General features: G+C 44.1%; 1 protein-coding gene across 4 annotated transcripts in view; it reads left to right on the top strand.

Annotated features, from left to right (window-relative positions):
• The window catches only part of LOC126237234 (Ig-like and fibronectin type-III domain-containing protein 1), a 1,152,289-nt gene that overhangs the window by 113,767 nt on the left and 1,016,988 nt on the right, over positions 1 to 21,534 (top strand). For 3 of the 4 annotated variants that reach the window (XM_049947130.1, XM_049947127.1, XM_049947128.1), the window contains one exon: positions 11,398 to 11,436. The gene's annotated coding sequence lies outside the window, so the exon portion shown is untranslated. Of the gene's footprint in view, positions 1 to 5,978; positions 5,996 to 11,397; positions 11,437 to 21,534 lie in introns of those variants that run through there. The other variant, XM_049947129.1, reaches the window with a different exon arrangement.

Raw genomic sequence — 21,534 nt, 5'->3', positions numbered from 1 at the left:
TTTTCTCAACGACGTGAGATTGCTCTCTTTCAGCCTGAAGTGCTTGTGCTTTTTACACACTTACTCTGGGGAAATACTCGACAGTTCTTTGAACAAACTGTTTGTCTCAGGGAGTAATTGCTGGCGTCACAGCTTATAAAATGAAACATTTTTACGAAAAAGCAAGCATTAAGAGATAAATTTTAATCGTTCCATTCATCTTCGATACATATTCACCACGCGCACCCCTTACGGGTGACGTTATATTACAAATTTGAATGTCTTATTGTACATTAAACGATTGTAATATCAGTTTATAAACACTTAAGAACATCGCCACCAGAAATCTCAGACCATCCCCAGAAGTAACAGGACCGAGTAAATTGTTCTCAACTGCGAATGGTGATCAGGGCCAAGGGTATCAGCAGGCAAATAAATGTCATGTGACTAAGGCCTTCCGTCTAGGAGATCGATCACCGGGTACAAGTCTTTCAATTTGACGCCACTTCGGCGACTTGCGCGTCGCTGGGGATGAAGCGATGATGATTGGGACAACACAATACCCATATTTACTATCGTAAACAGCCTTGACCACAATTTATTTATTACGGCGACCGGTTTCGACCACTACTGTGGTCATCTTCAGACCTCCCTCTGGTGGTAAATCACCCAGTCTCTAAGCGGAGAAAATCTCTGACCCAGCCGGGAACCGAACCTGGGCCCTTAGGATTGACATTCTATCGCGCTGACCACTCAGCTACCTGGGGCGGACGTCGGCAGGCGTGATGTAGGGAAGTGCGATAGGCTCAAATGGCTCTGAGCACTATGGGACTCAACTGCTGAGGTCATTAGTCCCCTAGAACTTAGAACTAGTTAAACCTAACTAACCTAAGGACATCACAAACATCCATGCCCGAGGCAGGATTCGAACCTGCGACCGTAGCGGTCTTGCGGTTCCAGACTGCAGCGCCTTTAACCGCACGGCCACTTCGGCCGGCGAAGTGCGATAGGACCGCTGTTATTTTCGATATACTTAAATGATCAGGCGGACAGGGTGGGTAGCAATCAGCGATTGTTTGCTGATGATGCTGTGATGTACGGTAAGGTGTTGTCGTTGCGTGACTGTAGGAAGATACAAGACGATGCAGACAACGTTTCCAGTTGGTGTGATCAATGATATACACTCCTGGAAATTGAAATAAGAACACCGTGAATTCATTGTCCCAGGAAGGGGAAACTTTATTGACACATTCCTGGGGGCAGATACATCACATGATCACACTGACAGAACCACAGGCACATAGACACAGGCAACAGAGCATGCACAATGTCGGCACTAGTACAGTGTGCCCGCATCTCGTGGTCGTGCGGTAGCGTTCTCGCTTCCCACGCACGGGTTCCCGGGTTCGATTCCCGGCGGGGTCAGGGATTTTCTCTGCCTCGTGATGGCTGGGTGTTGTGTGCTGTCCTTAGGTTAGTTAGGTTTAAGTAGTTCTAAGTTCTAGGGGACTGATGACCATCGATGTTAAGTCCCATAGTGCTCACAGCCATTTACTACAGTGTATATCCACCTTTCGCAGCAATGCAGGCTGCTATTCTCCCATGGAGACGATCGTAGAGATGCTGGATGTAGTCCTGTGGAACGGCTTGCCATGCCATTTCCACCTGGCGCCTCAGTTGGACCAGCGTTCGTGCTGGACTTGCAGACCGCGTGAGACGACGCTTCATCCAGTCCCAAACATGCTCAATGGGGGACAGATCCGGAGATCTTGCTGGCCAGGGTAGTTGACTTACACCTTCTAGAGCACGTTGGGTGGCACGGGATACATGCGGACGTGCATTGTCCTGTTGGAACAGCAAGTTCCCTTGCCGGTCTAGGAATGGTAGAACGATGGGTTCGATGACGGTTTGGATGTACCGTGCACTATTCAGTGTCCCCTCGACGGTCACCAGTGGTGTACGGCCAGTGTAGGAGATCGCTCCCCACACCATGATGCCGGGTGTTGGCCCTGTGTGCCTCGGTCGTATGCAGTCCTGATTGTGGCGCTCACCTGCACGGCGCCAAACACGCATACGACCATCATTGGCACCAAGGCAGAAGCGACTCTCATCGCTGAAGACGACACGTCTCCATTCGTCCCTCCATTCACGCCTGTCGCGACACCACTGGAGGCGGGCTGCACGATGTTGGGGCGTGAGCGGAAGACGGCCTAACGGTGTGCGGGACCGTAGCCCAGCTTCATGGAGACGGTTGCGAATGGTCCTCGCCGATACCCCAGGAGCAACAGTGTCCCTAATTTGCTGGGAAGTGGCGGTGCGGTCCCCTACGGCACTGCGTAGGATCCTACGGTCTTGGCGTGCATCCGTGCGTCGCTGCGGTCCGGTCCCAGGTCGACGGGCACGTGCACCTTCCGCCGACCACTGGCGACAACATCGATGTACTGTGGAGACCTCACGCCCCACGTGTTGAGCAATTCGGCGGTACGTCCACCCGGCCTCCCGCATGCCCACTATACGCCCTCGCTCAAAGTCCGTCAACTGCACATACGGTTCACGTCCACGCTGTCGCGGCATGCTACCAGTGTTAAAGACTGCGATGGAGCTCCGTATGCCACGGCAAACTGGCTGACACTGACGGCGGCGGTGCACAAATGCTGCGCAGCTAGCGCCATTCGACGGCCAACACCGCGGGTCCTGGTGTGTCCGCTGTGCCGTGCGTGTGATCAGCCCTCTCGCAGTGTCCGGAGCAAGTATGGTGGGTCTGACACACCGGTGTCAATGTGTTCTTTTTTCCATTTCCAGGAGTGTAAATGTGGTAAAATGTAAGTTAATGCAGATGATTACGAGAAACAGCCCTGTAATGTTGGGATACAGCATTAGTAGTGTACTGCTTCACACAGTCACGTCGTTTAAATTTCTGGGATTAACGTTGCAAAGCGGTATGAAATGGAACGAGCATGTAAGGATTGTTGTAGGGAAGGCGAGTTGCCGACTTCGCTTTATTTGGAGAATTTTAGGAATGTGTGGTTCATCTGTAAAGGAGACCGCAAATAGAACACTGGTGCGACCTGTTCTTGAATACTGCTGGAGTGTTTGGATTCCGTACCAAGTCGGATTGAAGGAGGAAATCGAAGCAGTTCAGAGGCGAGCTGCTACATTTGTTACGGGTAGGTCCGAGCAACACGCAAATGTTACGAAGATGCTTCGGGAGTTAAAATGGGGATTCCTGGAGGAAAGGCGATGTTCTTTTCGAGGAATGCTATTGAGAAACTTTAGAAAATGTGCATTTGAAACTGACCGGGGAACGACCCTACTGCTGCGTAAGCGGCACGAACATAAGATGAAAGAAATTATGGCTCGTAAGGAGGTATATAGGCAGTCGTTTTTCCCTCCCTCTACTTGCAAGTGAAACGGGAAGAGAAATAACTTGTAGTGGTACATCATACCCTACTCCAAGCACCATTCGGTAGCTTGTGACATGTGTATGTAGATGTAATCAAAAGGGGAGAAGTTTGTCACGGCAATTTTAGCAGGTTGGATTTACAGATGACATACCGTTCACTGACTGATATTCCTTTCCTCATCTTAACGGTTTGTTAAGCCTGCTGAATTCAGCAATGAATATTTCCCATTCTCTCAACAGTAACTTAGGTTTCGTCTCAGTCGTTTGTTTGAATAAATTCCGTTCACCCGTTACGTAAACTTGTGCCGCGAGCTGTCACAGGCATTTTCTGCGTTATAATTCATTGTTCTTGCTAATAAATGTTAAACTTTTTCGCTTATGGGTCTTAAACTGTTGAATTGGTCATGCTTCGCCCCAGTGACAAAGTGATATTTCACGTTATGGTCTGCCGACTCGCACTGACCATCGGACAGCTAGCGACGCAAATGACGCGTATCTGTCCTATATTTTTGGCAGGTACTGGTTTTGTATTACTTTCCATTGCTAACAGACGTATAATAACGGTGGACAAACGGTCAAAAGCTTTAGCTTCGCGAGGAAAACGTTATCTCGTCAGCTCCATGAAGGCTTCACGTACTACCGTTGGCAGCGACAGCGTATTAGCCGTTTCTTTTACGACTATTTCCAGCAGCATCTGAACACAAATATTGGAGTTACCCGACGAGCAGCACTGCTTCAAACAACATATTCGTTCACTGGACTAATGCCAAGCTCAGTATAACGTTTCTCGCTGCGTAGCCAAGGTAGGAAAAAAATCGGCGTCAGTTCCCTTACAACCAGCTCCCCATACGAACCAACCCCTCTGCTGGGAATATGGTAAACTTAATCGAGAACTTGATGATTGTAAAAACGTCTTTTGGCCTGATGAGAGAACGTTTAATATTTAAGAGCTGATAGCAAAAAATTGAGATTCCCATGATCCCATGGACTTGTGTTCTTACGAACCACTAACCAAGTTTGTGGAGGCTCCATAATGAAGGTTAAGGTGATAAATAAGTATTTTGAAACTTTATTCTTTCTGTGTTTATTAGGAAGCCGCGACTTCGTAATACGAAATAAACCATGATTCAGTCATACAATCTTTACTTCATGCACGACGTATGATCTGCACGTAAATACAGTAAGCTTTGATGCAACCGGTGATGTGTACATACACATTTGCACTGTATTAAGTCAGATGTCTGAGTTGCTTCCAATATCACCGTAAAACGCCTTGTATGTGTCACGTATTATTAGATTATAGCACAGAGGCAGCATATTAAGGCAAAGATGAAATTTATCTTAACATTGCGCTCTAAGTTGCAGGCTGTAAGTAGTTAGAACCACCATTATTGTCAACAAATCAAACAGTAAGCGTGTAGAAGAAGGAGCACGTTAAATAACAAAGACCATTAAAGAATTAGAAAAATGATGGGACAGACTTTTTTAGAGTCCTTAAATATACATATTTCATATTATCTTTTGTTAATAACTCAGTTATAGTTTTTTAGAGACGACTGCTGTCAGAATATTTCATTGTAAATGTTGAAATAGACTAAGTCGGATTTTATCTCCTGAAAATGAGTATAGTGATTATGATCAATAGCCTGAATTTTGATCCTAATTTAACAGGGGTTACATTAATACCCGGATGATTAGTAACCATGTATATTCATGTGCTCTGTCGGTAATTTTATACGTATATTGCCAAGGTCACATTGAACCAAGGTCACAGACAATATTGAAAGCGAAACACTGTTGTAACACTTCTAGAGTATGATGTCACGTAAACTGGTACACTAAATCGTCCTCGTGTGACAGTCAATTACGTTTCGCGCTAGGCACGGCTTGACTGAACGAAGTTCTTGGTAAATTTCGAGGATGACGTGCTGTTGCGCTTCAACGGGCCAAACGTGGTTTCGTACAGTTTAGTTAGTTTATACTCGACTTCGGACAGCTTAGTGAAACTCTGAAACCCAAATTTAGATGGATATCGTGGTACTGGAGCAAAAGAAACACCGACCTCTCAGGAATTATGCACAAAAGAAGAGGACTAGAGATTCCGGAAGCAATAGGAATGTAGAGGCTTAATGTTGCAAGACGTTGTTATATTAAGCCGTGATGAACGCTTAGTACCGAAGACTGTAAAAGCAAAGTCTCTGGTCGACGTATACGTTAGCGGGTCATGCGACCCTGAGAGGAAATGCGTCTCGTAACCGTTGACTTGGCGAGAGTGCGCGAAGTCTTAAATTTACGCTTCCGCTTGAGCGTAGCTCGCCGCGGCGTGGCGAGGGAACCGGACGTCATCGCAACGCTAACGGAGAGCCCGTCTGCGCATGCGCTGTAAGCAGCGCGAAGATTGAAACTGCCGGCCCGGCCGCGCGTCCCTGCAGTCGACTTTCGCAGTGTGGTGAAGGCGGCGAGGACTCCTCGCCTACGGTTACGCCGCACCTGTTCGCTTCCAGAGACGGTAATCGTCTTACGTCTGAAGCAAGGGGGATCGACGCTGTGATACTTGGAATTTTTACTTTTCGCTGCGGAAATCCCGCAGACACGGTTCCTGTATTAGCGTCGGTAAGTACACAGTGCTGATCGTCTGAATAGCTTTTCCCTTTCCCGTGCGTAACTTATATGTTGTTGGAAGTGTTAGGCATTCGATTGTCATTTCCGTCTCAAGGACAGCTGTGGTCTCAATTCAGCTCTTTTCGTTTCTCATCTATGTCTTCCGTTTTTCAGTAGTCATTCTAACGAAACTTCTTTTTAGTACTTCAGGGTTCCTCAGTTACCTAGAGCATAAAGTACTAATATTTAGGGAAGGTAGATACTTATCTGCACATGTTAGTTCTGACAGTGAGATAGTAATAGTGACGAAACAAAGCAAAGTTGTTCGAAAAGAAAATTTATGTTTAGTAATGTTTCACAAAATTTTATGTACTAATTTTCGAATTCTAAGTCAACTTCCTAGTGTTCATCGGTAACAAATATGTTTTTAGCAAAGTCTACCAATCAAAGAGTTCATCCATCAAGGAAATTAAGCGATGTATCGAAATGTAATGGAATTTGCAAAACGGCTTTGTTTTATGTGAGTTAAAATGCTAATAAAGAGGTGTGTCGCTACGAAACGTTGACAATGAATACTATTTGTTGAACAAAACAGGAGAGTGAACATACACATAAATGATTTTATGTAATAACTTCACAGTTTCACCAGAATTACAGCTTCAGGTCGGGTTGTTAGAGGTTTTACGACCCTGTCTTCAGCCGATCAGTGAACTTACGCAGCACGGTATAGGGAAAAATACACTTTAACGAGCTGTCCAAAACACAGTACAACATAAAGCGTTCGAGGGGCGTAAATCTTGATGTCCCAATCACAAAACCCAAACACGCCAGAAAAATAACTACATTAAGTTAAAAATTTTCTTCGGACTTTTAAGTTCAATTATCTTCAATGTCGTAACATATGTATATACAGAGTTCTTGCCATGTTTGTCACTTCACATTTCATCTTATCCTGTAGATGTTGCACAATGATTTTGATCCTGCTTAAGGGGATCACAAAATTTACTATTCGTATCTCGTATTTGCCTGTGTATAGACTTATATGGCGAGAGATAATGTTTCTGAGATAGCGTGGAACAAATGTATGTTGAGATCGCGTAGTGCAACGAAAACACGTTGGCTTAGGATTTACGTTAGTAACACTGTCGCCAATGATCAGTGTGACTTTTTCTATATGGATCAGAAGGAAACGTCCAAAAGTATTGCGTAGGGATTTGGTTTGCCACTTCTTTTTACCTTAATACAAGATAAATGTGTCAAACAAAATTTATTTTCTTTTTCTTGTAGTAAAGGCGGCGGGGGAAAGAAATGAAAGACAGACGAATCATGGTAGCAGCTAGAAACAAATGCGAGTGATGCGAAAGTGTGTGACTTTATCTGTCAAATTAGTTACGAAGAGAGATAGCGTGGTGGCTAATACAACAGATTTGTGCCCGGAAGGTACAAATGGTTCAAATGGCTCTGAGCACTATGGGACTTAACATCTGAGGTCATCAGTCCCCTAGAACTTAGACCTACTTAAACCTAACTAACCTAAGGACATCACAAACATCCATGCCCGAGGCAGGATTCGAACCTGCGACAGTAGCAGTCTCGCGGTTCCGGACTGAAGCAGATAGAACCGCACGGCCACCGCGGCCGGCGTGCCCAGAAGGAGCAGTGTCTGAAACTTCATCCAGAAATCTTGTTTTAACTTTTCCGCGAGTTTCGTAAATGGTGCCAAATAATGCGGTATCATTGCTTCAAATAGGGAGCAAGCGTAGATTATTGTGGTTCAGTGCGGACTTCTGCTCTGTCTTCCTAAATTATTTTTGATTACTGAATCTCTACGGACTTCCTTAACAATCGCCCTTATTCCACTGTTTCAATAGTAGATTTGTTAATATTATCTGGTAAAAATCTGTGGGGCAAGTACTCCGATATTATTCGGTTCCATAGCGAGAAACTAGGCACTGGTTCGACTTCGAATAAGACTAGAGTTTCAAGAAGCTGTATGTAGGCACTATTGTAGGAAACCTTTGTCTTGCAAGTGTGTGTCCGAGGGTTATCTACTCCATATGAACAACGCCGTGTATGAAACTGCTCTCTCGTAAGTCGTGCCGGTCTTAGGGCCAAGTGACACACGCCCTTGCTTGGGGCGCTAAGCAGAGAAGGGTACCAGCGATTCACAACTGTAAGATTTTTATAAAATGGTTCAAATGGCTCTAAGCAGTATGGGACTTAACATCTGAAGTCATCAGTCCCCTAGACTTAGAACTACTTAAACCTAACTAACCTAAGGACATGACCATGACACACATCCATGCCCGAGACAGGATTCGAACCTGCGACCATAGCAGCAGCGCGGTAAGGTTTTTATACAGGACTATCACAACCAGCAGTGACGCCCAAATGCAAAATTTGTGTACCGTTCTTTTATCGGAACTAGTAGAGAAAATTTAGACGGGTGAGAATTTACTATGGTAAAGGGAGGGGGAGGGGGGAAGGAGGGGGGATGTGCCGAATGATAAGTCGCTTGTGTGGTAGAATGTTCTGGAACCGGCCCGGCTCCTAAGGCTCTGGCGCTGGAGCAAGTATTCGGTGACGATCCTTCGAGTAAGCCTACTGCAATCGTTTAGGGAGGACCCTCAAGCATCCGGATCACACTAACTTTCAAGCGTGACAGATGGCTTCAACACCACCAGAACGTCTCTAGCTGTCAGTGACCTTTATGCAGTCTATCGGCCTTTACACCTAGTGTCTCCACAATGTCAAACTTCTCATAAATACAGTACTGTTATACGATTATTTCGCGTTGAATGTTATGAAGAAACTCGATTTAAGAACAGCTCCGATTCAGCCATGGAGGTCACAACTGTAAGATCTTTATACATGACTATCACAACCATTAGTGACGGCTTGTGGTGCCCCTGGGTCCCAATTGCAAGACTTGTGTACTGTGCTTATAGTAGAAAATGTTTTACGTGGCAATTCTTGGTCCGACATGTTCCTTAACTAACGTAAAAATTTTTTTAACCATCACAACAGTCTCTGATCGTAGTTACCGGTTTCAATTATCAAAGTCGTGTTCAGATTGGTCTATCTTCATAAAGTCAACAGAGTAAGCAAATAAAATAGGTAGCCATTTACTTCTTTACTCTGTTAACTTCATGAAGACAGATCAATCTGAGGATGGTCATAATGGCTGAGATCAAAGACTGTCACGATATTTACAAAATTTCGTAACATTCGATCGCTGTCACCTTCATAGTGACTGTGTCACCCCTCATCAATATTAAAATTGGTGCCTGCATGTAGAAATGTATGCTTTACTCTAAGAAATCTACATCTACATCTACATCCACAATCCGCAAGCCACCTGGCGGTGTGTGGCGGAGGGCACCTTGAGTACCTTTATCGGTTCTCCCTTCTATTCCAGTCTCGTATTGTTCTTGGAAAGAAAGATTGTCGGTGTGCCTCTGTGTGGGCTCTAATCTCTCTGATTTTATCCTCATGGTCTCTTCGCGAGATATACATAGGAAGGAGCAATATACTGCTAGACTCCTCGGTGAAGGTATGTTCTCGAAACTTCAACAAAAGCCCGTACCGAGCTACTGAGCGTCTCTGTTGCAGAGTCTTGCACTGGAGTTTATCTGTCATCTCCGTAACGCTTTCGCGATTGCTAAATGATTCTGTAACGAAGCGCGCTGCTCTCCGTTGGATCTTCTCGAACTCTACTATCAACCGTATCTGGTACGGATCCCAGACCAGTGAGCAGTATTCAAGCAGTGGGCGAACAAGCGTACTGTAACCTACTTCCTTTGTTTTCGGATTGCATTTCCTTAGGATTCTTCCAATGAATCTCAGTCTGGCATCTGCTTTACCGACAATTAATTTTATATGGTCATACCATTTTAAATCACTCCTAATGCCTACTTCCAGATAATTTGTCGAATTAACTGCTTTCAGCTGCTGACCTCCTATATTGTAGCTAAATGAAAAAGGATCTTTCTTTCTATGCATACGCAGTACATTACACTTGTCTACATTGATTCAAATGCCATTCCCTGCTCCATGCGTAAATTCGTTACAGATCCTCCTACATTTCAGTACAATTTTCCATTGTTACAACCTCTCGATATACTACAGCATCATCCACAAAAAGCCTCAGTGAACTTCCGATGTTATCAACAAGATCATTTATATATATTGTGAATAGCAACGGTCCTACGACACTCCCCTGCGGCACACGTGAAATCACTCTTACGTCGGAAGACTTCTCTCCATTGAGAATGACATGCTGCGTTCTGCTATCTAGGAACTCTTCAATCCAATCACACAATTGGTTTGATAGTCCATATGATCTTACTTTGTTCATTTAACCACTGTGAGGAACTGTATCAAACGTCTTGTGGAAGCCAAGAAACACGGCATCTACCTGGGAATGTGTGTATATGGCCCTCTCCTCTGAGTCTCGTGGACGAATAGCACGAGCTGGGTTTCACACGATCGTCTTTTTCGAAACAGGGAACTGAATTCTAATCATAAGGATTCAACTGAAGAATTTGTCCGTTCATGAACGGCTACCTTGGTTATGGAAGCACCCACCACACAATCATCAACAGTTTGCCCGCGTTCCAGTTCACTTAGCTCCAACACAATGCTTTCACATCTACGCAGAACAATGTTCTGACAACGACCGACACTTGCAACAATATTGAGGACGTTGCACAGCTGCTGTTCGTGGTCAAACACAACGGCCCAGCCTGCAACTGACTAGCATCTGTGTATATAAAAGAATGCATTGTCCGCTGGTCCGCTGTAGGCTGTATTGTGCTTTATTAAAATCGTACTGTAAGCTAATTTCGGCCGTAAATCATTATAAAGCACAGTTTCTATGTCGTGTAGTACTAAATGTGACTTACCTTCGCGATCTCCGCTACTTTATCTTTCAACAAGATCCTGCACGACCGTATGTTGCCCGTGTTGCTCTACCCTGATACGACCTGTTTTCAAGATCGCTCGGCCCCTCCCGCCGGAGGTTCGAGTCCTTCCTCGTCCATGGATATGTGTGTTGTTCTTAGCATAAGATAGTTTAAGTAGTGAGTAAGTCTAGGGACCGATGACCTAAGCAGTTTGGTCCCTTAGGAATTCACACACATTTGAACATTTTCAAGATCGCTCATCCCTCATAGCAAGTGTGCTTGATAACGGCTCAAGGCCGAAATTTGCTAACAGTGCGATTCTAATAAAGCACAATACAGCCTAGAACGGTCTGTGAATTCTTCTATCAAACACTAAGACGCTATGGATCCTTTCGGAAGCCACAATCTGCAAATATGTTCAAGGATGCATGTTTCCATATTTTTGTCCAACCGCTGTATGTCTAATCGCTTACCGTGGCAGCGCTATCATGCAATTTTCTCTTGTTCCAGATTCCACTGACCCTTCCATCTTACGCCAACGCTTAGAAGGTAAGTGGACGTAATACGTAATTTCTTCTTTTCTTTTTTTCTTAATTTCCGCGCTACCGCGCTCTCAGTGCGATTTCCTGTGACGTCAGCGTGTCGGTGCTGTGTAACCATGGTGAGAGGTTTCAAGTGGGTCGCCAAGTGTTTTGCGCGCTGTAGCAGCGCATCCTGCGATACAAACACAGGCTTGTCTCTGCTTTCACAGCTGTTTGCATATCTTCAGTGGGTTGTTGAACTCACGTAGCAACACCGACAAAGAGGGTCATTTCCGAAAAACGCTCCTTTACTCGTATTTGTCTCATTACTAGCACAAAGGACAGTCTGTACGTTTACTAACAGCTTCTGGCCTTTCAAATGTTCGTTTGTAGCGACGCAAGGATGTTAAACATAGACTGTAATAGTACGAAACCATATGGTACAGATACGAATACGTAAATAAAAAAGTACCTAGGAAACCCTCACCAGAAGGAGAAGCAACTTGAATGGAAAATTTCTATGGCATACAGGAGCAGTTTGCTTTCGAAGGAACAGAAAAAAAAACACAAATAAAGAGAGGTAAGAACGATCAAATATGTCGGGTAAAATCGGTGAGTAGAATTCTGCAGATTATCACAAAACAGACGGGACATACGATAGCAACGAAACAAGCAAATTAATGAGTTAAAAAACAAAAACAAAAAAAGAAACGAATTATTGCCCCACAGACCTCTTTCTTGGCTGCGTCAGTGCATAATTGCCTCGTAAATCCGAAATTTCCACTTCAGGCTCAATAACGACTACGACATTAACATTTTGAGTTTCATGATATAAAATCGCTTCCACACTCTTGGAAGAAATACGCGATATGGGATAAAATTAACAATAAATTCCTGCTTCGTGGCTAAATCCTTACGAGAGGCGAAACTGGTGGCATGAATCATTAACGGTGGAATGAGTAATACGACCAATTCAGTATTCCATAATTATTACTTTCTGAAACTATCAGACACTGAAATTACGGTTTCTAACGCCACAACATAAAATCAAGGAAGTCATTGCTGAGTTACCGGAGACGTTCCTGCCACACTGTCTATGCACACATTATTTTTCATTGGTACTTATAACCTAAGCGCACTGGGGACAGCATTTTCCTGTTGGCCATAAGCGATACGTGAGTCAGGTACTGGATAAAGTGGTCATTTAATGAAGAAACGTTTTCTAATGTAAACAGTACCAAGAATACCGTAAGCTCTAATTTCGCCTTCAATTTATCTTATGGGCTAAGTTTTTCGGCGATATAACACGCCATCATACTGGCCGAATTTTCCAGTGAAAAACATCTGTGTGTCACATGTGAAAATACCAAGCCTTCGCACCTGCTTATGTATGCGCGATATTAGCACGTGACAGCACCTCTAAGACAAAATTAAAATTTTTTTTGTCGTATGACACATTTACGTTTGTCACTGGAAAATTTAGCCACTATCTGCTATAGAGGGCCTGATGATGGTGAACTATATCGTCGAAAGGGGTAGCCTGTAACATAAATTCGAGATATACTTACAACTGACGGTGTTCTTGATCTTTTTTTTTACACCAGTATCGGCTATGGTCCTATCCTGTAGCAGAGTAAGAATGATTGCGCCTAAGTTTTCTAATGTTGTACAAAGTAGATGTGAGCATTTGGAGGATCAAATAATAGTTGGAAGTTATCTATCTGGAACACAGAGTGTATCAAAAAGGATCATCCGATTTGGCACGTCTATATTTCTGAAACTAATAAAATATACAGTGAATTTTCTTTTTTGATGAACGGCAAACTCAAAAAGCTTTTTTCCCATACCTGTTCATAAGTGTTCAATATTTCATCCTTCAGATGCACGGCATATATAAATCCGGTATTCAAATTTCTCCCACACTGCAGCGAGCGTGTCTTGAGTTACAGTTTCCACAGCTGCCGTTATGTTATGTCTCATTTCATTCATTGTTGTTGGTAACGGGGGCACATAAATAGAGTCTTTTATAAATATCCCATAAGAAATAATCACATACAGTCAGGTCTGGTGACCTTGGAGGCCAGTAATGTGAAGCTGAATCATTTGGTCCAGCGCGGCCAGTCAGTAATCACTTGATTTAAAATTTCCGGACTTCCAGATGTCAGTGATGCGGTACCCCATCTTGTTGGTAAATGAAGTCTCCAACTGTGGGAAAGGAAAGTTCTCAAGCATATCGAGATATGTGCTTCCTGTAAGAGTGTTCCCGGTAAATAAAAATGGACCATACACCTTTTCCCGTGAAACTGCGCTAAACACATTAAATTTTGGAGAGTCCCTCTTATGTTGTACATTCTCACGTTATGACGGTTCACCTTTCCATTTAAATGGGATTTTGCCTCGTCACTAAACGCTGTGCGTGGGAGAAAACTGCCATCCTCCATCTCGCCGAGAACAAAATTACAAAACTCCACACGTTGCTGTTTTTTACCTTCACGAAGAGCTTGCAGTAGCTGAATTTTGTATGGTTTCATGGGTAAACATAGACGTAACACACGCCAAACGGACATCGGGAGCATGCTGAGCTGTCGAGCTGCACGGGAAACGGATTTCGGCGGACTCCTTGTTAAACTATGGAGGACACTAGGGGACGGCCCGGCGAGTTGCCTTGTAGGACGATCCACACCAAACCTAATACGAAAATCACGCTAAACAGTTATTAGTGATGCGCACAGTGCAAAACTTAGAACACAAAACGCTTTATATTGTCCCGACACCATTTTTACTAAAACTGAAGTGGACGCACACTGTTGCTACCTGCCGACCTATGTGGCCGAGCGCTTCTAAGCGCTTCAGTCTGGAACCGCACGACCGCTACGGTCGCAGGTTCGAATCCTGCCTCGGGCATGGGTGTGTGTGATGTCCTTAGGTTAGTTAGGTTTAAGTAGTTCTGAGTTCTAGGGGACTGATGGCCTCAGATGTTACGTCCCATAGTGCTCAGAGCTATTTGAACCATTTTCTGTTGCTACCTAGAGGGAACCATTTAAAACTCTTTCCAACAGTACGTTGTTCAAGTACATATTTCAAATAAAATAACAGTTATGATTATTTTAAATATGATGATTCTTTTTGATACATCCTGTACATCATCAGCAGTGTGTTGAAGGATGAGTCTTAGACGTTTCCAGCTTACCTGACGTAGCGCTTGCTGCTGAGTGAGAACCCTGAATCCTCGATGCCTTGAATTACTAAGACCGCTTGAAAGGGCCACAAGCCGGCGGCAGGCTTCGTTGAGACTTCTCCCGTTAGTCTTTAGTTGCTGTGACGGCCACATGAACATTAGGCGGCTGCTTTTTTCCTCATCGTGCCCTCTGGAGCGTGATACCGGCCGTGAGACGCACGTGGCTGTGTGTTGTATTTCATTGGCAGCCACGGCTACTACGAATTGCAGATGTTCACATTGCAAACCGAAGCGATCTTTTATTCTCCGGATGTGCTGAGGAGAGAGGTGTCACCTTAGTCCTTCCAATAGGGAACTTAAATGGGAAGTATTTGGTTGGACTACTCCGACATTTGCCTTACATCCGAAAAGGACTCTATATCTGTGAGACGTGATATGTACTTGGCCCCAAGCTAAGTTTGGAAGACAGTACACCCTGCCAAATGCGTTCCCTCAAAAATCTTTCTAAATACAGGGTGTACATAAAGTCCGGAAACACAATTATTTATTGCACAAGAATAAAATATTGTACATATATCATACATTAATCATTTTGAAGAGAAATCATGAAGCTTTTTTTCATGTACACCGCCACAGCGTAGTTTGGTAATTTACGGATAGTCAGCGCTAGTCGTAAACATGGGGAGTTCAGGTGCGGAGGGAGCTTACTGTGTGTTGGAGTTCGACAAAAACAAGAGTGATACAGCTGTTCAACGGATGTTTAGAACCAAGCACGGTAAGAAGCCACCAACAAGGTAGGCCATTTATCACTGGCACAAGACATTCTTTACGACGGATTGCTTTTGCCTGGCAAACAGAAGCGGACGTCCCAGTGTGAGTGGAGCGCGTGCGAGAGACATTCATTAGGAGTCCAAAGAAATCGGTGCGTGGTGCATCCCGTGAACTCGAAATGGCTCCAATGACAGTGTGGAAACTCCTGCGACAGCAGCTGTGTATGAAACCATTCAGATTGGAGCTAGTGTAGAAGCTCAATGACGACGACAAAGACAAGCGTTTTGAGTTTTGTTCGCAGTTGCAACAACTGAATCAGGATGGGGATGGCATTGTTGATAGCTTAATTTTTAGCGACGAAGCCACTTTTCCACACTAATGGGAAAGTGAACAGGCATAATTGTCGAATCTGGGGTACAAAGCATCCACAAGAATGCACTGAATCTGAGCGTTATTCCCCAAAGGTAAATGTTTTTTGTGCCTTGTCACATCGAAAACTGCACGGACCATTCTTCTTCGCCGAGAGCACTGTCACTGGATATTCCTACTTGGTCATGTTGCAGCAATGGCTGATGCCTCAAATGCAATCGGACTCTCCGTTCATCTTTCAGCCGGATGGGGCTCCACCCCATTTTCATCGTGAAGTTCGTGGGTACCTGGACATGGAGCTGCCGCATCTATGGATTGACCGTGGAAGAGAAGGGGACATCTGTTTCATGAAATGGCCTCCCCGATCACTAGATCTCACTCCGTGTGACTTTTTTTTGTGGGGACACATCGAAGATCTGGCGTGTGTACCTTCTCTACCACGTGGTGTAGCAGAGCTCCGGGAGAGAATACAGGTATCGGCTGGCACAGTCCACGATGCCATACTGGAACGGATATGAGAAGAATTCGATTACCTTATTGACTTCTTCCGGGTCTCTCATGGTTCGCATATCGAATGTTTGTAAAAAACTACCAGAGTTTCTCTTCAAAATGCAATATGTATGACATCTGTACAGTGTTAAGTTCTTGTGCAAAATATAATTGAAAGTGTTCCCGGACTTTATGTAGACCCTGTAGATTTGTGGTTGGTGGATATAACGATTAATTACTCCTTTACACCATCGATCCCAAGAACACAAAAGGGTGACTTCGTGGTGCAATTTCTACACTGTGGCAAGAATAGGAAACTTCAAAGTTTCGTAAAAATTCAGCACGAAAAACTACCACTGCTCGAAATTTGCGTTGTTTAACGATTTTCGGGTCCCTGTTGGGACGGTATTTTAATACAACAACACCCAGTCGCACCTGGTGATAAATGTGGTTTCATCCTTGACTTTGGCCAAAGAAATTGTCGTCGACTGTAAATGTGCCTGTTTGGGTTAAGCTAGACGACACTACATCTACATCTACATGGATACTCTGCAAACCACACTTAAGTGCCCGGCAGAGGGTTCATCGAACCACCTCCACAATTTTCTATTGTTCCAATCTCGTATAGCGCTCGGAAAGAACGAACACCTATATTTTTATGTGTGAGCTCTGAGCTCTGATTTCCCTTATTTTATCGTGGTGATCGTGTCTCCCTATGTAAGTCTGTGTCAAAAAAATATTTTCGCATTCGGAGGGGAAAGTTGGTGACTGGAATTTCGTGAGAAGATCCCGCCACAACGAAAAACGCCTTTTTAAAATTATGTCCAGCCCAAATCCTGTATCATTTCTGTGACACTCTCTCCCATATTTCGCGATGATACAAAACGTGCTGCCTTTCTTTGAACTTTTTCGATGTACGCCGTCAGTCCTACCTGGTAAGGATCCCACACCGCGCAGCAGTATTCTAAAAGAGGACGGACAAGCGTAGTGTAGGCAGTCTCCTTAGTAGATCTGTTACATTTTCTAAGTGTCCTGCCAGTAAAAGGCAGTCTTTGGTTAGCCTTCCCCACAAAATTTCCCATGTGTTCCATCCAGTTTAAGTTGTTCGTAGTTATAATGCCTAGGCATTTAGTTGAATTTACGGCCTTTATATTTGACTCATTTATCGTGTAACCGAAGTTTAACGAGTATTCTTTTAGCACTCATGTGGATGACCTCACACTTTTCATTATTTAAGAACAAATGCCAATTTTCGCACTACCAGTGCACTTCAGGCGCTGAGTGAAAAACTTCACACGTAAAACCACAGGAAAATCTAGTGACCCCCTGATTAAACGTCTTCATGTTAATAGACATCTTATTGCAACTCTCTGGTTAATACAGCCTGGATCACAATTTTATTTATTGCACATGACACTTTTCAGTCAATATAGGTCATCTTAGGATCTAAGAACACGTCGTAGCAACTGTTGTGCGAGTTACTATAGTCTGTATTGGTTGAAACTGGTTATTGACAATAAATATCTATACTGTATTGTCAGATGAACAAATGTGTAGATGACTGAGTTGTTCAGCAACAGTACAATGACGTCTTATTGCAGCTCACGTAATGGTAACAGTACTAGTTTTTAAATGTAATACATTTAAATAAGTATTGCGAAATCAATAAGCGTCTATTTCGCTTTTTTTTAGTCACTTGTAGCACACCCTTGAGACTTTCCTGACTACTCCGTGATTCCGCTTTTTCTTCTCCAGCAGTACATTTCACTACACGGTGAAAAACTGGTACGCAGTCTGAAGAACAGCTCTTTTATTTGTTGTGTTGGTAACTATTGTTGAGATTTTCTTGCCGCCTTGCCTTTGTCACTTGTCACGGGATTTTGGTCCGACGGTCGTTTAGCAGCCTTCTTATAACTTTCCGGCAGCACGAGTGACAAGCACTGTCAAAGATGCGTCATTGCTAATTCGCCTCTTGCAGTGCAGTGCGAATCTTTTACAACAGCCACGCGGGATGACTCAGAGGGCGGTGACAAATCTTAAAATGCAAATATTTACTGAGAGAAATTTAAATAATTTCAACTGCCCAGTCCACCATCAGCAATGGAGGGTGAACCTCTGATAATTCTAGCCTGGCATGCAGGAAAACGACCGTTGAACAAAGAGCCTAAAACGAGCGCCAGCAGGCAATGAGCAGTAGCGAGGTTCGGTACTACTTAGTTTTACTGTTACGCCTATAACCACGGAGGCTGATTGTGAAACGCAGGGGTTCGACGAAAATGTGGAAACACCGAATGCACAGCACGTTAACATGCATAATACGATTTAGGAAACGCAATGGAATTCAAAACAGCTTCCACTCGTCTCAGAATGGATACATACGGGTCCTATACGAGAAATTGCGTGCCTATGGAATATCGTCTCAGTTATGTGACTAGATTTGTGATTTCCTGTCAGAGAGGTCACAGTTCGCAATAATTGATTTCTAGCGTTCCACAAGTTTGTTTTATAGGCCCTTTGCTGTTCCTTATCTATATAAACGATTTGGGAGACAATCTGAGCAGCCGTCTTCGGTTGTTTGCAGATGACGCTGTCGTTTATCGACTAATAAAACTGCAAAACGATTTAGAAGAAATATCGGAATGGTGCGAAAAGTGGCAGTTGACCCTAAATAACGAAAAGTGTGAGGTCATCCACATGAGTGCTAAAAGGATACTCGTTAAACTTCGGTTACACGATAAATCAGTCTAACCTAAAAGCCGTAAATTCAACTAAATACCTAGGTATTACAATTACGAACAACTTAAATTGGAAGGAACACGCAGAAAATGTTGTGTGGAAAGCTAATCAAAGACTGCGTTTTATTAGCAGGACACTTAGAAAATGTAGCAGACCTAGTAAGGAGACTGCCTACACTACGCTTGTCGGTCCTCTTTTAGAATACTGCAGCGCAGTGTGGGATCCTTACCAGGTAGGACTGACGGCGTACATCGAAAAAGTTCAAAGAAAGGCAGCACGTTTTGTATCATCGCGAAATATGGGAGAGAGTGTCACAGAAATGATACAGGATTTGGGCTGGAAATCATTAAATAAAAGGCGTTTTTCGTTGCAACGGAATGTTCTCACGAAATTGCAATCAATGCGAAAATATTTTGTAGACACCGACCTACGTAGGGAGGAACGATCACTACGATAAAATAAGGGATATCAGAGCTCGTACAGAAAGATATAGGTGTTCATTCTTTCCGCGCGCTATACGAGATTGGAATAATAGAGAATTGTCAAGGTGGTTCGATGAACCCTCTGCCAGGCACTTAAATATGGTTTGCAGAGTATCCACGTAGATGTAATGTAGATGTTACACCATTCTCCTTGGAAAATAGTGGCAAGTTGAGGTAACGATATGAGTTTCATGGCAACCACGCACCCTTCTCTACAATATGGGCTGCAAAGACTCACTAATATTGAGATCTATTGATTGTGGTGGTGAAGGGAATGCGGAAATTCATCCTCGAGCTCACAAAATCAGTCCTGAACGATGCGAGCCGTGTGAATAGGGTCCCTGCCGTGGTGTAACACAGCACCACAAGCGGGGAACAAATACTGTGCCATGGACCAGCTCAGACAGAATGGTAACACAATCCTTGGTAGTAATGCGATCCTGAAGAGTAACCATAGGGCCCATGGAACACAGCAGTATGGCTTCCCGAATCATCACCGAATGCTAGCCATGTTTGACTTTTGGGACGTAGACTCGAAAGGTTCAAATGGCTCTAAGCACTATGGAACATCTGAGGTCATCACTCTCATAGACTTAGAACTACTTAAACATAACCAACCTAATGACATCATAGACATCCATGCCCGAAGCAGGATTCGAAATGCGACCGTAACAGCAGCGCGGTTCCGGACTGAAGCGCCTATAACCGCTCGACCACAGCGGCCGGCCTGACGAAGACTCGCATAGAAGTTGGAAACAGTGCAAAACAAGAGTCATCCAACAAAACAACTTTCTTGCATTGCTCCATAGTCCAGGTTTTATGGCTTCCGCACCACGTTTTACTGATACGGGCTTTTCCCTTACTGATTTTTTTTTTGTAATTCCAGCTCGCCCTGAAATTCCCTGCTTGTAGAGCTACATCGTGCTGTTTTTGGTGCTGATCGAGAAGTAGTTCCTCTATGACTTTTGCCTCTGCCGTCTTATTATTTTTCGTCACGACTGTCTTCAATGACAGTCTGTCACGATCACTGAACACACTCGTTTGTCCGCGTTGTGACCTAGCGGATGATGTTTTCCCGCTTTCACCACACGCGGTATAAGTCTTTGATACGGTGACTCTCGAAACACGAAACGTTTCGGCTACCTTGTTTATTGAAGCATCCATAATAGGAGCAGCAACAATTTGCTTACGTTCGAATTAACTTAGCACCGACATAAAGCACTCACAGCGACACGGAATTCTGTTCTGACCACAAGTGACACTTGGGCTACGTATTGAAGACATCGCACAGGTGCCGTTCGTGGTGATATGCAACAACGTAACCTGCGGGCTTGGGTAACAAATCCATCACTTTACATGATTTGGCTCTATATTCTGCGTCAGTCTAAGCTGCAGACCCGCGGAGCATCTGATACGCAAGAGGTCGTGTTCACAGCACACCCGGCTCGGCACATTATTTGTACCAAAAAAGGCAATAAGCCTCCCTGGCGACGATATAAGAAGGGACTGATTGAGGAGGGATTATGGGACTAAACGGCGATACAAAGGATTTCAAGTACACCTGACCTCATCTCGGAGGAATGTGGATAAGGGAGATTCTGGCTTACAAAACCCGCATTTTTCCCCCCTCGGCGCCATTACTATTACGCCAAACCGGGGACGGTCCATTTCCGACGATCAGTGTAGAACTTTACATTCTCGCCCCTCCGCAGTAAGCACTGGCTGTATTACATCTCTCGTAACACTGGAATTTTTGTTTGTGTCATTTGCGCTACCAACGAAATTCTGCTGTTGTTGCTTATTCTCAGAGACAGAAAATTTCCTTTTTCCAAGGATTTCCTCAATTAGCCCATTCGATGTCCTGTTACGATGGGACACAAATCCACCTCTGTTTTCAGCGCTGTCACAGAATATACCGGGTGATCAAAAAGTCAGTATAAATTTGAAAACTGAATAAACCACGGAATAATGTAGATAGAGAGGTAAAAATTGACACACATGCTTGGAATGACATGGGGTTTTATTAGCACCACCTCATATTGCTAGACGCGTGAAAGATCTCTTGAGCGCGTCGTTTGGTGATGATCGTGTGCTCAGCCGC

This window comes from Schistocerca nitens, chromosome 2 (assembly GCF_023898315.1).
Source record: "Schistocerca nitens isolate TAMUIC-IGC-003100 chromosome 2, iqSchNite1.1, whole genome shotgun sequence".
NCBI classification, from domain to species: Eukaryota; Metazoa; Arthropoda; class Insecta; order Orthoptera; family Acrididae; genus Schistocerca; species Schistocerca nitens.
The sequence above is the reverse complement of the archived record's forward strand: the minus strand, read 5'-3'. Positions and strand labels throughout refer to the sequence as shown.